This window comes from Mobula birostris, chromosome 2 (genome assembly GCF_030028105.1).
Source record: "Mobula birostris isolate sMobBir1 chromosome 2, sMobBir1.hap1, whole genome shotgun sequence".
Lineage (NCBI taxonomy): Eukaryota > Metazoa > Chordata > Chondrichthyes > Myliobatiformes > Myliobatidae > Mobula > Mobula birostris.
In genome coordinates this window covers 217,051,414-217,068,544 of record NC_092371.1, presented here as the reverse complement: position 1 = coordinate 217,068,544, position 17,131 = coordinate 217,051,414, and the positions used below count along the sequence as shown (strand labels likewise).

The following is a 17,131-nucleotide window of genomic DNA, read 5'->3' as shown; positions in this document are numbered from 1 at the left end:
CTTCATCGCTGCCCTAAGCAGCAGCAGTGTAACAGGCAGTAGGTAGATTGATTGGATTGGTAGATCGTTGTCGATTGTAGCAAGATACATCGAAAAGCTTTTGTTTTCTGTGCCATTCAGACAGATTATGCTGTACTTTATTACATCGCGGTAGAAAGGAGAACAGAATATAGAAAAACAGAAGTTAAGATATGGTAGTGGATATAAAAAAAACTTCAGATAAGACACAGTGGATAGTGAGGAAAAATAATGCTCACCCTTTAGTTATCATGATAGGCTGAGTTAGTTGAGACTATCTTCTCCAGAAAGAGGTGCAGGTTTAATAGAGATGAGTCTGATGACATTAGAAACTCTGATGGTCAAGTTATTTGTGACGGGCAGGGTAAGTGAAACCTCTGATCCTCTGTGGAGAACAACCCAATAAATCTAATCTTTCCTTACAGCTTGTACCCTCTAATTGAAGGCAGCAACCAGGTAAGCTTCTTTTCCACTCTTATATTATGAGAACACTCAGTCCTCTTTTATTGTCATTTAGAAATGCATACATGCATTAAGAAATGATACAATGTTCCTCCAGAGTGATTTCACAGAAAACAGGACAAACCAAAGACTAACACTGACAGAACCACGTAATTATAACATATAGTTACAGCAGTGCAAAACAATACCATAATTTGATAAAGAACAGACCATGGGCATGGTAAAAAAAAAAGTCTCTCAAGTCCCGATCGACTCCTGAGTCCCCGATAGCAGGTGGTAAAAGGGAGAAACTCCCTGCCATAAACCTCCAGGCACCAACAACTGCCGATGCATTGGAAGCAGCCGACCACAGCCGACACCGAATCCGTCCGTCTGAAAACTTCAAGCCTCCGACCAGCCTCTCCAATACAGCCTCCCGAGCGCCTTCCTCTGCCGAGCGCCTTCAACCTAGCCCCGGCCGCCGAAACAAGCAAAGCCGAGGATTCGGGGCCTTCTGCTCCGGAGATTCCGGTTACCACATAGTAACAGCAGCAGTGAAGCGGCCATTTCAGAAATTTCTCCAGATGTTCCTCTGTACTCTCACGTCTGTCTCCATCAAATCAGAATTGTGTACGGTACCCTACTTGACAGATTACAGATATAATTCACCGGAGTGGCCGCGCGCGCTGCGTTGCGCTGCCATCTTCTCCTCCCCCCAACTCTTTCCACAGTCTCCACATCCTTCCTATAACGGAGCAACCAGAACTGTGCAAAATACTCCAAGTGCAGTCTGAAAAATGATGCATATAGCTGCAGCCTGACATCCTTACTCTTAGACTCAATACCCCGATCAGTGAGAGCAAGCTTGCCAAACGCCTTCCCCACTTGTAAGGCCAGTTTCAGTGAAGTGTATCCAAACTTCCCTCACCTCAACTTTGAACTGATTTCACAACCTATGGACTCAATTTCAAGGGCTCTACTACTCATGTTCTGAGTATTGTTTATTTCTCCTATGTGCACAATTTGTCTTCTTTTTTACACTGGCTGTTTGTCAGTCTTTGTTTGTGTATAGTTTTTCATCAATTCTATAGTATTTCTTCATTTTCTTATAAACGCCTGCAAGAAATTGAACCTACGGTGACGTGTATGTACTTTGATAATAAATTTACAATCTTGGGCACCAAAATATTTTTTTCTTTATTTATAGTTACAGCATGGTAACCAGCCATTTTGACCCAATGAGCTCACGCTGGCCAATTAAACCCATGTGAATAATTAACCTGCCAACCCGTATGTCTTTGGAACGTGGGAGGAAACCGGAGCACACAGTGGAAACCCACATGGTCATGGGAAGAGCGTGCAAACCCCTCACAGACAGTGACAGAGCCGAACCGAGGTTGTTGGTGCTGTAATGACATTATGCTGACTGCCACACTACCAGACAGCTCCAGTGGCATTAATATGATAGAAACATAGAAAACATACAGCACAATACAGGCCCTTCGGCCCACAAAGCTGTGCCGAACATGTCCCTACCTTAGAACTAGCTAGGCTTTACCCATAGCCCTCTATTTTTCTGAGCTCCATATAGTCATCCAGGAGTCTCTTAAAAGACCCTATCGTTTCTGCCTCCACCACCGCTACAGGCAGCCCATTCCACACACTCACCACTCTCTGTGTAAAAAACCTACCCCTGACATCTCCTCTGTACCTACTTCCAAGCACCTTAAAACTATGCCCTCTCGTGCTAGCCACTTCAGCCCTGGGGAAAAGCCTCTGATTATCCACACGATCAATGCCTCTCATTATCTTATACACCTCTATCAGGTCACCTCTGACCCTCCATCACTCCAAGGAGAAAAGGCCAAATCACCGAACCTATTCTCATATGGCATGCTCCCCAATCCAGGCAACATCCTTGTAAATCTCCTCTGCACCCTTTCTATGGTTTCCACATCCTTCCTGTAGCGAGGCGACCAGAATTGAGCACAGTAATTATTGTTAATATAAATTAAAAATTAAATAAATTATTAAAGAATTTGTGCATTCATCCAGTTACATTAGAAGCTCGTAGAGCTGCCACATCATGGTGTCAATCAGCATGAATTTTCTCTGTCACTTTAGACCTCCTGAAGCTTCAATGTTTACCCTCAAATTTATGCAGCTGAATGCCAGGTCACTAGCTGGAAAGTTCCACTCTCCCTCACCAGCACTGCTTAATGAGGTCACCAGCTACCTGCAGGATAAATGCAGAAATATTTCCGTTCTGTGCATTGCTGAACTTCTAGTCATTTTTGGTGGTTTTACATATGGTCAAAGGTTTTAATTATCTGCAGCTTTCTTGCTGGTGTTTGGCAATGTAAAAGTCATGACATGACACCAGTACGTTGGGGAAGGAAAGATTTATCTCAATCCCACATCAGAGAAAAGTCACAGTCAGTAGAAGGGTTTGCATGAATTATACGTGTCCCAGAACACATGCTGCAATTGCCTAGGGTTCGATTGTTTGATATAACTGAGAGACAATGAATCATTGACTTTGAAAATGGTCCAGTTTGGCTTCCATTTTGCAAACTCCTTATGCACAAAAGTGCTGAGAACATTAACTATGGGAAAGAGTACGGGACTTTGTGGAATGAGCTGCATCCTCCAGCAAAGTAATGGCACAATAGTGGCATCTATCTGGCAAAATGGAGTATTGTGTTGTGTCCATAAAAAGCAGCATCAAACCAATATAGCCTTTTACAACATAATTAGTCTATTCTCAGATAATCAGAAAAGTGACGCAGGAGTCATCAATGGTGTTAGATAGGGGTTTGCAACCTGGGGTCACAGATCCGCTCAGCTAATGGCAAGGCTCCATAGCATAAAAAAGGTTGGGAACCCCTGGTTAGAAATTGGGCACTTACTCACCAATAGCAAAAGCTGAAAATGCTGGAAACACACGGCAGGTCAGGTACCATCTGTGAAAAGAGAAACAGAATTTAAACATACCTTTCATCACAGCCTCCTGCAACGAGGCACCTGGTAAAATTGAAGTTAAAGGAAAACATTAAATGCTGAAATCGTATATTGCACAGCAGAAGAGGGACGTGGCCACAGGAAGTCCTCTCTCGAAGTCTGTTCAATGACAAACTTTCTTCATAATGTCAACAGTCGGCAGACATCTGTAGAATTTTTCACACAAATTTCTGCAGATGTATTGTGGAGAGAATTCTAACCGGCGGCGTTACCATCTGGTATGGGGTGGGGGTTGGGGGTGAACAGTGCATACAGTCAGCTCCATCATGGGCACTAGATTCCATAGCATCCATGACATCTCCAAGGAGTGATTCCTGAAAAAGACAGCATCCATCATTAAGGAGCCCCATCACCCAGGTCACGCCTTATTCTCAGGAAGGAGATACAGGAGCCTGAAGGCACACACTCAACGATTCAGGGACAGCTTCTTCCCCTCTGCCATCCATTCCTGGGTGGACATTGAATCCACAAACACTGCCTCACTACTTTTTAGCACTACTTATTTAATTTAACTAATTTTAAAATAATATACAGTACATATACTTACTGTAATTCACAGTTTTTATTATGTATTGCATTGTATTGCTGGCACAAAATCAACAAATTTCATGGCATTTGCCAGTGATAATAAATTTGACTCTGATTAGCTGAAGAAAGCACATTATTTAAATCCGTAAGGGCCCTTAGTATTGTCAAGTACCCCATCCATTCCATAAACTCCTTGACCTTCTACCATTAGGATGTAGGTACCATAGCATTAGGACAAGGACTTTTAGGATGGGAAACAGCTTCTTCCCCCAGGCAGTGAAATACTGAACTCCCTGCCACCACCCAAGTCTCATCACTTATGAAACCCCAGAATATTGTTCACTTTTCAACTTGCGTTATAAATACACTTTATGCTAAATGTCAATCTTCTGGAACATATTTTATTATTCATTAATTTATTTGTGGCAATATTACTTTATGTGTTGAGTGTGAGCTATATGTACTGTGTTGTGCACCTTGGTCCAGAGGAACTTGGTTTCATTTGTTGGTATACATGTGTACAGTCAAATGACAATAAACTGAATTTGAACTTACAATCCCGCAGCAACTGAAGCAGGAACATTTGTACCACACAACCACCAGGCCATGACCACCTCCAAGAAGAGAAATTTAAGCATCAATCCTCAACATTTCTCTCATTGCCAAGTCACTACCATCAACATCCTTTGAAAGTTACCTAGGATGAGGAATTCAATTAGATCAACCATGTAAATAAAGCGATTGCAAGAGCATTTGGAGGCAGGGTACCCTGCAGCAAGTGCCTCATTTCATGACACTCCAAAGTGCTTCCAAAAGCTACAAAATACAAGTAAAGAGTGTAGTGGAATATTCTCAACCCGTCTTGATGTGTTGAACTCTACCTGCCTAAAAAAATGCACAGCAATTAGTCATCTAGACTTTTCGAACAACATCTGTCAAATTTATAAGCAGTATCACTGAGAAGATTAAGGATTTCAAGGGGAGAGGAATGCCACCAGCTGTCTGCTTTTAAAATATATTACCATTCCTTCATTGTCACTGGAATGAAATCATGGAACTCCCTCTCTAGTACCACACAGAGAGTACACCAGAAGAACTGTAGTGATATGAAGGTACCTCAGAGCTGTTTTCTCAAGGGCACTCAATGAGAACAACAGTTTCATTCCATAAATGAATAACATGCTACTTTCACATTCTATAGAACTAGTGCCATCCTTTTGAGTCAGTGCCCCCACAGTCCCTGAAATGATGCAGATCAGGTTGTTAATCTGACTGGAAGTCCTTGAGCAGTCTTGAGCTTCCTGCCTCCGCACTCTGGGTGTCTGCTTTTTATGTGGTGGATCAGGTGCTGCAGCGGAAGTTACTCAGGCACTGGGACATAGTTGGACATTGGCTTCTTGCTGAAGGCAGTAGGTTCCAAATTCTGTTGTAAGTCCCTGCGTCAAGTTGATGTTGGACTCCACCATACTGTTTGTGTCCAGGCTTTTTTGACAGGTCTATGAATGCACCAAGCATTTCACTGCAGTTACCTATCAATATTCTTCTTCAGCCTGGTTCATTACAAAGCTCATCCAGGCTTTGTCCAATGAAACTAGAATACAGCCTGAGTCATTGTTACACCACCCCAGGCTGTAGAATGCGTGCTCAGCATCTCACAAGAAGCAGGTCTCATTTCTGCTATTCTTCATCACACTCAGAGTTAATACCTGGGCAGGCACTGATGGGGAGTTGTTGACTGACATTTTACGACACTCACAGTGCTATAAGAAGATACCAAATGATTTTTTAAAAGATACAGAAATGGTACCATTACTTAAGAAGGAAGGAGAACAGAAAGTGGATAACTAGAGGCCTACTACATAACTGTTGGCGACAAGATGCTGGTGTCTATAATAAAGAACCAATAAAGCAACAAATTTCACAACATATGTCAGTGATATTAAACCTGATTCTGATTCTAAGGAAATGATACCTAGTCATTGATTTTATAAAAGATCTGTTCAACAGTTTTTCTGGAATTGGGGATGTAACAAGCAGAGTTGGTAAAGAGAACCTGTAGATGTGATATATTTAGATGTTCACAAGGCTTTTCATAAGGTGCTATTTATATACAAAATAAGAGCACCTGCTATTGGGAGAAGTGTGTGAGCATGGATTAAAGATAGACTGTTACAGAAGACAAAGAGTCACTATAAGTGAGTCATTCTCAGATGGGAAGTACTTAGCCCCAGTGATCAGTTCTTGGCCCTCGATTATTTATTTTTTTAAAATAGAGGGAGCAGAGTGTGAGTTATCCAAATTTTCCCATGACATGAAAATAGGTGGAAGAGCATTTTGTGATGAGGATATTAGGACTCTACAAAAGGGTACTAATAGAGTGAGTGGGGAAAAGTTAGCAAATGGGATTAAATGTGGGAAAGTGTGAGGTTGTGCAACTTGTTAATAGGAATCTAAAGATAGACTGTTCACTAGTTAGAGAAGACTGCAGAGGAATAAAGTGCGGAGGAATTCCAGCATTATTTTGCTGAAATACTAAAATGACAGCAAACAAGTACAGCAAGTGGCTAGAACTTTATTGCAAAGGGGTTGGAGTTTAGAGATTAGGAAAGTCTTGTTCCAGTTGTACAGGGCACGCCTGAGCCCATACTCAGAGTACTGCACAACTTTCAAGCCCCTATTAAAGAAAAGGTAGAATGACTTTGGAGGTAGTTCAAAAAAGATTCATGATGGTAATTCTGGGATGAGAGGGTTACCTTTCATGTAGCTAAAGAAATGTTTTGAGTTTAGAAGGAGGAGGGGAAATCCTTAGGGAACTTGGCAGGGCAGATGTCAAGGTATTTCCACGAATGAGAGAATCTTAAGCAAGTAAATATAGTTCCCTGGCTGTGGGGGGGAGGGGGATGGGGGGTGGGAGGGGTGATCACTTAAAACTCAGGTCCACAGAAATTTATCACAGAGTGTTGAATCTCTGGAGTGTTCTTCCCCCAGGTGGTATTGGAACCAGATCATAGGGGGTATTTAAAGAGGTAGTAGATTTTTTAGGAAGATCCGGGCATTGAGAGCTTTGGAAAACTAGCATAGAAAAGGATATGAGATCTGGAGCAGATCTGGATATTGAAGGCAGAGCAAGGCCAGAGAAGGAGAATGGCCTTGCTCTGCTCCCATTGTCCTATGATGGAGCAAAAAAGTGCAGTGACTGTGCTTTCTCATCCCATCCTGAGCAAGTGACAGTTCTTGAGTATCTGAGAATGGAACAGGGGTTGTGTTGAATGTAATGAGGAAGGTGACACATTACTATCCCTGTGGCTTCCCAGTCAGAAGGGAACTTAGATGTGGAGGACCGTTGGGCGGAAAGAGGAGGAAGAGACGTGAATGATATCACTAAATGAATGGTTTCAGCGCAGCTGCAGGCCACAGCTTCAGCAGTGACCTTTTATATAATGGCTAACGCCACTCTGTTGTGGTGATTAGTGAGGGCAGGTTGTGAAATATGTTGGGTTAACATGGTTAATGTGGTTCAATATCTGACAATGAGGGCAAACAGAGAAGGGGCAAGTATGGGGTTTGCAGTGGAGCTAATTCTGTGATGCATATGAAGAATATGATTAGGGAAGCATATGATTGTTAGGTATGAGTCCTGAGGCTTTAGGTGAATGAGTAATGGGGTGTGATGAATTAGATGTGGCTGTGGTTAGTTGAGCAGTCAAAGAGATGTGACAATTGACTCTGATCATTGCAAAGAGATCATTAAACCACTTCCAACACCTTATCAGATTTCTCGAGCTCTCGTTCATCTAACGTCCCACTGGCTCATCTTTACATGTCTAGATCCCTGAGGACGAAGCATTCCACTCCCCACTTTACATACCATGAAGCCGCTTCCCTTGTGCTGTGCCATTCTTCAACCTTTTCCATGTCAGGTTCACCTACAGAACGAACTCCAGTACGTGCTGCAGCCAATGCGTTTCCACTTTAAGACATAAGCGATTCTGCAGATGCTGGAAATCTTGAGTAGCACACACAAAGTGCTGGAGGAAATCATAGATGCTGCCTGACGTGCCCTGTTTGTGGCTGTTGCTCCCCTTTAAGATATATAGATAACTTCTCAGTCTGCAAATTTAAAAAATATTGGCTTTCCATGCAGCCAACAAGCTGGCTGTATCTCAGATGTCACCACAACGAGCAAGCAGCAAGTAAGTGACCTTTCCTGTGCTGCACAGAGTGGGCACTGGTTACAATTCCATAAGACCATAAGATATAGGAGCAGAATTAGGCCACTTAGCCCATCGAGTCTGCTCATGGCTGATCCGTTTTCCCTCTCAGCCCCAATCTCTTGCCTTCTCCCCGTATCCCTTCAAGTCCAGACTAATCAAGAATCTATCAACCTCTGCTGTAAATATCCCCAATGACATGGCCTCCCACAGCCACCTGTGGCAAAGAATTCCACCATTCACCACTCTCAGGCTAAATAAATTCCTCCCCATCTCCGTTCCTGTGATTGTTTTCAGGGCCGAATCAAGATAAGATTAGATGCACATGAATGATCCTGGGGAAAATCATGACAAGTAAGAAAGCTTCAGAATGAATTTTGTGACAAAATTATTATAAGTTGTGTAGTTAACACTTTTATATAAATCACATTAGCTGCTCTTGATGTCTTCCGTGTGCTTTATTTCCATTCTCATTAGATGTCCTGAATTGTCCACAAACTGAAGTTTTGTACTTGTGCAATTTGTGCATCTATCTCTTTGTTACTCTTTATGTATCTCTAATAAGAATAACAAGGAAAGGTAAGGGGAGGGGTAAAGTCACAAATATAAGGAAAACATGGAGAGAAAAACAGTTCACTTGAAGGATAGTAAAACTGTAAATCTAAGATAATTCAAGATGAAAGGAAACAATTATAGAAGCAAAAGATGAAAGAGATGGAGGTAGTACACAAAACAAAACAATTAGAGTTAAATCCAGTGAAGGAACAAAAGCATTAAACATAAAAGAAACAAGGATCAAAAACTAATCCAAAGGAGATAAAAAGCACGATAAGTTCTGAAAGGAATAACTGTAGCAACAGCTTTAAAAAGAATGCAGGGAGCTGACTCCAATTTAGCCAAATTGCTGTTAATAAAATGATAATGAGTTCAGAACATGTTTGGTAGACTCACTGTTTATTCTAGTGCCTCTCATCTCCCACCATGTTCAAAAAGGCCTAATGTTAGGTTGCCAGACTACCTGACCATTTTGGGCAATAATCCTTTTAAAACCGCGAGAATATCTGCAGACGCTGGAAATTCAGAGCAACACACACAAAATGCTGAAGGAACTCAGCAGGTCAGGCAGCATCTATGGAAAACAGAAAAGTGTCGCCGTTTTGTGCTGAGACCCTTCTGCAGAACCTTTTAATAGTCACCAACCTAAACAGGACTAGAGCTGCTAAAACTACTCCTGGGCTCAAGGAAACTCAGAAATTACAACAAAATAATATAGTAAACAACAGGAATTCTGCAGATGCTGGAAATTCAAGCAACACACATCAAAGTTGTTGGTGAACGCAGCAGGCCAAGCAGTATATGAACAATGGCAGGGATTCAAGAAAGACACTGACCCGGCAGTATAGAGAGTCAGTGATTACTGCTGCACCCCTTCCAGGGTGGTAATCACAGAGACTGATCTATAAAGTGGATCAATGGGTGAACTTGAAGTCGATGAAGGAAGAAAGCGGTGATTCTTCACAATCAAATGGCTGCCTGATGAGCGCCGAACCTGTAGAGGCGGATCCTAACTCTAATTGTGAAAACCATCTAACTCTTCTTTCCTGCTCTAACCAAACCTCTCCATCAGCATGGCTGCAGCTTTGAGCACTTCAGGAGGAGCGCAAGAGATCTGAACCACTGTCAGGGTGGCAGTAAAAGGCCTCAATAAGGGGGCAAGAAGAATCTGTTCATCAAGGACATCTTCATCAAGAAGGTTCTGCTGCAGAGCTGCAAGTTTGAGGTGAATGACATCTACTGCTTCCAAGAATTCCCAGGTTATGGGTTCTTTGATGTTACCTTCAAGTATTTCGAAGGATAGTAGAAGATGCTAGAGGACCTTTGGGAGAAGGGAACTGTTGAAGGTGTAGCCACTCTTCACCCACAAGGGGCATGAGATAATGGTGCATGTATTTAACCCAAATGGGCCTATTGTGGATGCCCTCATCTTCAAGGCTTGCTACATCAAAGGAGCAGGTCTTGCTCAAAATTGAAATGTTGTTGGATCCAACCCAGGCAAAAGCAAGACAGTAATCTTACACTGTGGCTATCTCTCTCTGAACATCCATGGGCTGTGGACCCATCCTTGTTCATGTGCGGATTTATAGGGGATTAAATAGTATTGTTAAAAATTGCAAGACTTTTTTCCCATACTCATGGCACTGTAGCGTTTAGAGTGGCATTTGGGGGTGATTGCCTCTGTAGCTTTTAAGGGTAAAGTTAAAATGTCTAGAACATTGGCTGCAAAAAAAGAATACAAAGAGAAATGCAGATGCTGGAAAGGTGAAATTAAACCAGAAAATCTCAGAAAATTCCAGTAAGTCAATGACCATGAAGAGAACTGGCAAGTATGGACCGCTTTAACCCAACACATTAAATTATTCTCTTCCTCAAAAGATGATGCTTCGCTTGCTGAACATTTTCAGAATTTGCTTTCTCAGCCTCTCACTTCATTTCTTTGTTCTCCAGAACTTCTGGGGCTGTTGCCAGACACTTAAGCCTGCCGCTGTTTGTGCCGAGCGTTTGGCTCTGGTCTCTGCTTTCCATAGCTTGCCTCCTCACTTCCTGGCTTGCATTTTGTTTCCTGTTGCCTTTTCAGCTTTTTGGAACATACTTTTGCTTTTTTTTCCAGTCTGTTTGGTTGTTCTTTTCCTCAGCTTTAGGTGCTCCCAGTCCAGCTGCACTATTCACACCCTTCTTCAGTACTGGCAGTGATCAAGAAAAAACAGTGTTCTACTTAAAAATAAACATGATCTACATTATTTCAGCCAACAACGAGCAAGCACATTATTAGTGTTTAGAAATTTGACTTTTTTGGCTCACTATTCAAATACCCAAGACGTAATAAAAGGAAAAAGAGAAGGAAGAAGGGGGTGCTGGTATGGGACAGAGGGATGAGGTTGAAGGCGAGGCTCAAGACAAGGGTTAGATGGGAAGGGATAAGTTAATGCTTGAAGCAGTTAGCAGGAGGAGATGAGCCAAGAAGTGACAACAGGACCCCAAGCAGCTGAGGAAGAATGTAAGCGGCATGGCAGATGGGAGGGAACATCCGAGGAACCTATAACCAGAGGAATTACACTATGTAATGTGCAAGCAGGAAATTGTCAGCAGGAATTAATGGGACTTGACAGCAACAGCACAAGAAGAAAAATTGAGCAAGAACAGAAGCACGAGCAGCACAAGATAGCAATACCTCGCCAAAGCTGTATGTGATACAAATGAGAATTTTACAGCCTGCTACATGCCCACCATTTCATCTTGCCATTCAACATCACCCTGTGTCTTGCCCCTCTAATCTTTATCCTGCTACTGCACTCCAATCCAGGTAATTGTAAGAGGAGTAGTATTTCTTATTCAGATCGCTAATCTTAACTGAGTCAGCCTCTGTAGCTGGTAGACGAAAGGTCTGATTACACTGTCTTTTGTAGCCAATGTAAATCAATTAAAACTTAGCCGTACACACAAAACGCTGGAGGAACTCAGCAGGTCAGTCAGCATCTATGGGAAAGAGCAAATAGTCGATGTTTCAGGCTGAGAGCTGATGATGGATCTCGGCCTGAAACTTTGACTGTTTACTCTTTTCCACGGACGCTGCCTGGCGTGCTGAGTTCCTTTAGCATTTTGTGTGTATTACTTTGATTTCCAGCACCTGCAGATTTTTTCATGTTTGCAAATCACTAAAACCTTTCTGGCTTGAATCTCCTGTTGGATTTAGATTTGAAGGCATATGTGACTTGGTGGGGCATTTTGGAAGGAAACTACAATTAGATGTGTGCCAAGTGCTCTTCTCAACCACTGTCCAGTGCTTGCTTCTTTACAGAAATACCAATGTAATACAAAATGGGTTAAGACCAAATGGAACTAGTTTCTCTATCCTAAGTTTGTACTTCGGCAAACTAAGAAATGCCTTGAGATATTTTCTATTTTAGAGCACTATGTATTTTCACCAGCATTTTCAGGGGGCAGAAGTTCAAGAAAATTAGCTCTTTTGACAGCTTCCAACAATTCGCTGCACTGATATTTGAGAAAGACATTAGCCTTTCAATACACATTCTATATGGTAGCCCAACATCAGCAACACGCATTTTGGCTCTCACGAATGAGAGAGGCCACAAGGTAAAGGAAGTGAACATTAAAGTTTAAAGTGACCTAGATATTATCACTGAGAAACAAAGCCTTGAAGAAGTATTCAGCCCCCACAACTACTCTATTTTCACATTTTAAATGTCTCATTTTCTACATTTAAAATATATTGAAGAAGGACTTTTGAGCTAATCTACAAAACATTGTGCATCATGTCAAATCAAAAGAAAAATTCCCAAGCCTGTCAACAATTTACTGAAAACTAAAAACTAAAATTGTGAGGCTGAATAAGTATTCAACCCCTTTGCAATTACTATGCTAACTTCCTCAGGTATAGTACTGTCTATTACCTTCACCAGTCCTGATGAAGGGTCTCGGCCCAAACAGTCGACTGTTTACTCTTTTCCCTAGATGCTGCCTGGCCTGCGGGGTTCCTCCAGCATTGTGTGTGTGTGTTGCTTAGATTTCTAGCATCTGTAGATTTTCTCTTCTCTTACCTTACCAACTCACCAATTATGATATTCACCCAACTACGCCAGCTTCTGGAATTTCAACGCTCTAACTCTCCTGAGTATGGATAGCTGGTGAGGCCCCTTTAAGGATTCAGGACCGTCCCGCTAATTGGCTGCCATGTTTTGGAGCCATGATTTCAGTACTTGAGGAGCACCTGAACAGAGATACAGGGTTCAATCATAAACTCAACTTCAGTTACCGTCTCATGTCTTGTTTAGTGCTCAGTTCTCGGTTCAGTCTTGTACCATGTCTTGATCCAAGCCTCAGATACTCCAGCACTTGGGTCCTAACCATCCTCATTCAGGTCTCTCGTCACAATTTGTTGATGTAGAAAATCGGATGATTTGCTAAATAAATACCTTCGGCCTCTGTAAGGTCCAACAATATGGTAGATTTTCAACAGGCCAAACCAAAATGAAGACAAAAGAGCTTTCAAGGCAAGTCAGAGAAATGTTAACAGAGAACCACAAGTCTGGGGAAGGGTACAAGTCCATCACAAAGGCACTGAACATACCTCAGAACTCAGTGCCGTCCATCGTGAAAAAAAATAGAAAATATATGAAACCACAGCCACACTGCCTGGGTCAGGCTGCCCCTCTAACCTTAGTTGCCGGAGAAGAATGACATTTGTGAGAGAGGCTACTGTGATGCCAACAGTCACTGTGAGTGAGCTACAGAAGTCAATGCCTGTAGCTGGAACTTTCCAATGGTGTCATTAAGAAGGTGACTCATGCAAGCAACTCCATTGAAAGTGATCAGATATTCCCAGTTTAGATTGCTACAGCTGAAATCCACAGCTACAGCCATGGACAATACAGTAAGCAACATTGATTTAAGGCATTGAAGAAATCAATTACAACACAAAGCTGAGGAATCTCAGATGACATTCTCCAGTTGCTAGTGCAGTTCCCCTTTAAGAGGATGCCATGCTGGATTAAAAGTTCATTTAAGTAGAAGAGGGTTCCGACTGCCATTACCAGCTATTTTGCTGGCAAATGTGCAGTCTCTGGAAAATAAAGTCGAAGACCTCTGAGCAAGATTGCCGTACCAGAGGGACATCAGGGGCTGTTGTGTGTTTTCTTTCACAGAGTCTCAGCTACCCCATGCCATTCCATTTGCAGTGATATAGCTCCTTGGCTACACGATTCACCACCAAGATAGGATTGCTGAATCTTTCAAAGGCAGAGGAGGTGGAGTATGTTTTATGATTAACTTCTCATTGTGCACAAATGTGGTGGTTCTGTCCCAGTCCTGCTTAGCCGACCTGGAACATCTAGCGATTATGCATGGCTCATTTTATTTACTGTGGGAGTTGTCAGTTGTCATATTGGTAGTAGTGCGCATTCCACCTCAGGCCAGTGTCAAACAGGCTCTAGACGACCGAGTGACATAACCAACAGGCACAAAACAGCACACCCTGAACCCATTTCATGTCAGTTTGAGGGAATTTGACCAGGCCAGCTTGGTCTAAATAATTATCACCAACATTTCACTTACAAAACCAGAGGAGCCAACACAGTGGACCACTGTTATACTACCATGAAGAGTGCTTACTGTGCCATCCCATGCCCACACTTTGGAAGGTCTGATCACTTGGCTGTACTTCTGCACCCTGGGTATTGGCAGAAACTGAGGATTGCAGCACCAGAAGAGAGGAACAAGAGGGTAGGGCCAAGGGAGGCAGAGGAGTGCTTGGACTGGATAGTATTCAGGGATTCATCTTTGAGTCTGAATGAGAATAGTTTTCACTGACTTCATTAAAACCTGTGTGGATGAGCGTGTGCCTTTGAGAGCATACCATAAATGCTCAAATCAAAAGCCATCGATGAATCAGGAGGTTTGTAGTCTGCCGAGGGCTAGACCTGAGGCATTCAAGTCTGTTGATCCAGGACTATACAAGGCGGCCAGGTATGACTTACAGGGGGCTACCCCAAGAGCAAAAGAACAATTCCGATTGAGGTTAGAGGTTAGAGGTGGTAGTGGATGCATGTCAACTCTGGCAGGGTTTGCAGGCCATTACTTCATACAAAGCAAAACCTAACATCATGAATGGCACTGATGCTTCATCTCAGATGAGCTCAACACTTTTATGCATGGTTTGAAAGGGAAAATAAAATTACAGCTATTAGGATCCCTGCAGCATGTGATCTCTGTCTCAGAGGCCAACATCAGAACATCTTTCAATAGGGTGAACCCTCGCAAGGGTGGACCTGAAGGCCCCAATGGTGTACCTGGTAGGGCTCTGAAAAATTGTGCCAACCTACTGGCAGGTGTGTTCAAAGACATTTTCAATCTCTCATTGCTATATTTAGAAGTTCCCACCTGCTTCACAAGGGTAACAATTATACCAGTGATCAAGAAGAGCTGGGTGAGCTGCCTCAACAATTATCATCCAGTAGCACTCACATCTATGATGATGAAGTGCCTTGAGAGGATGGTTATGGTTGGAATCAACTTCTGCCTAAGCAAGAACCTGGACCCACTGCAATTCGCCTATCACCACTATAGGTCTATGGAGGATGTGATCTCATTGGCTTTTCATGGGGCCTTGGATTACCTGGACAATACTAATACTTATGTCAGGCTGCTGTTTATTGACTACAGCTCAGTGTTTAACACAATCACTTCTACAGTTCTGATCAAAAAGCTTCAAAACCTGGGCCTCTGTACCTCCCTCTGCAACTGGATCCTTGGCTTTCTCACTGGAAGGCCACAGTCTGTGTGGATTGAAAGTAACATCTCCACCTTGCTGATAATCAACACTGGAGTAACTCAAGGGTGTGTGCTTTGCCCACTGCTCTACTCTTTTTATACCCATGACTGTGTGGGGAGGCACAGTTCAAATATCCTGATGACACAACTATTGTTGGCAGAATTTCAGATGGTGATGAGCAATGTTCCCTCTAATTTTTAATAGTCAGTGTGCGCAAAAATCTTACGTTGTGCAATTTTTTTCCTGTGACAAAAGTATGTGCGCACTGAATGCACTCATGGGACAGTTTATATAGGTTTACAAAATATTTGACATAAAACTGCACAGAATATCAACAAAATAACATACATATTTAAGTCACACACAGAAAAAATGCTGGTGAACACAGCAGGCCATGCAGCATTTATAGGAAGAGGTACAGTCGACATTTCAGGCTGAGACCCTTCGTCAGGACTAACTGAAAGAAAAGATAATAAGAGATTTGAAAGTGGGAGGGGGAGGGGGAGATCTGAAATGATAGGGGAAGACAGGAGGGGGAGGGTTGGAGCTAAGAGCTGGAAAGTTGATTGGCAAAAAGGATACGAGGCTGGAGAAGGGAGAGGATCATGGGACAGGAGGCCTAGGGAGAAATAAAGGGGGGAAGCCCAGAGGATGGGCAAGGAGTTATAGTGAGAGGGACAGAGGGAGAAAAAAGAGAGAAAAAAAGGGGAAAGAAAAAAATTATCATAATAATAAATAAATAAATAAGGGATGGGATACGAAGGGGAGGAGGAAGTTAGAGAAGTCAATGTTCATGCCATCAGGTTGGAGATATTTAATTTATATCATATTTAAGTCACTCAGTTATTTTTTTCTCTCTCCTGTCTTTGGCACTTACCCATTCTTTGTAAACTCTATCTCGACTAATAGAACTTCCATCCCATTGATAGCTTTTGATTCTCATTAACATATCCAAATGACATTCACCTAAATGGTTTCTCAGCTTGTTTTTAAGTTGATTCATTAGGCTAAAACCTCGCTCACAGTCCGCACTAGACGCAAGAAAGGTTCCCCCAATGTGCATCAACTGTGCAAGGTCGCAAAACTGTTTATTTTGAAGTACAAATGTCACCATTTGAGCAAAGTTTGAAATTGGTTTGGATTTAATTTTTTCTTGCATGGAAAAATTGAAATCATTAAACTAACTATTACAATATCTTCAGCTAGAAAATCATGATATTTTAGACATAAGGCATTAACTTGTTCATTGCCAAATGTGAAGTCACAATCTGCAATTGCGGAGAAGTCAAAAGCTGACCATTCTTGTACCTCAACTTTGAGCTCCTCTGGGTTTGATCGTTTTCTCTCTTGCTAATTTGCACTCAACCGTAACATGCGTAGCACTCCTGTAACAGGTAATGATGGGTTCTGTTACCTAGCTTTTGTACACCATCCAAATTCGATTTACTTCCCAAATGACGCTTCAAAAAGTCAAGTTTCCAAATATCATCCCACTTCTTTCCACTAGCAAATTCTCCAGCAACTTTCGCATCATGACAATACAAACAGATAACTCCAGTTTCCAAAT

The 17,131-nt window shown here is 42.3% G+C and overlaps 1 long non-coding RNA gene across 1 annotated transcript in view; it reads right to left on the bottom strand.

The window, feature by feature from the left end:
- The window catches only part of LOC140194070 (uncharacterized), a 142,357-nt gene that overhangs the window by 88,566 nt on the left and 36,660 nt on the right, over positions 1-17,131 (bottom strand). The window contains exon 2 of the long non-coding RNA XR_011885027.1: positions 3,373-3,422. This is a non-coding gene — a long non-coding RNA (uncharacterized lncRNA). The remainder of the gene's footprint in view (positions 1-3,372; positions 3,423-17,131) is intronic.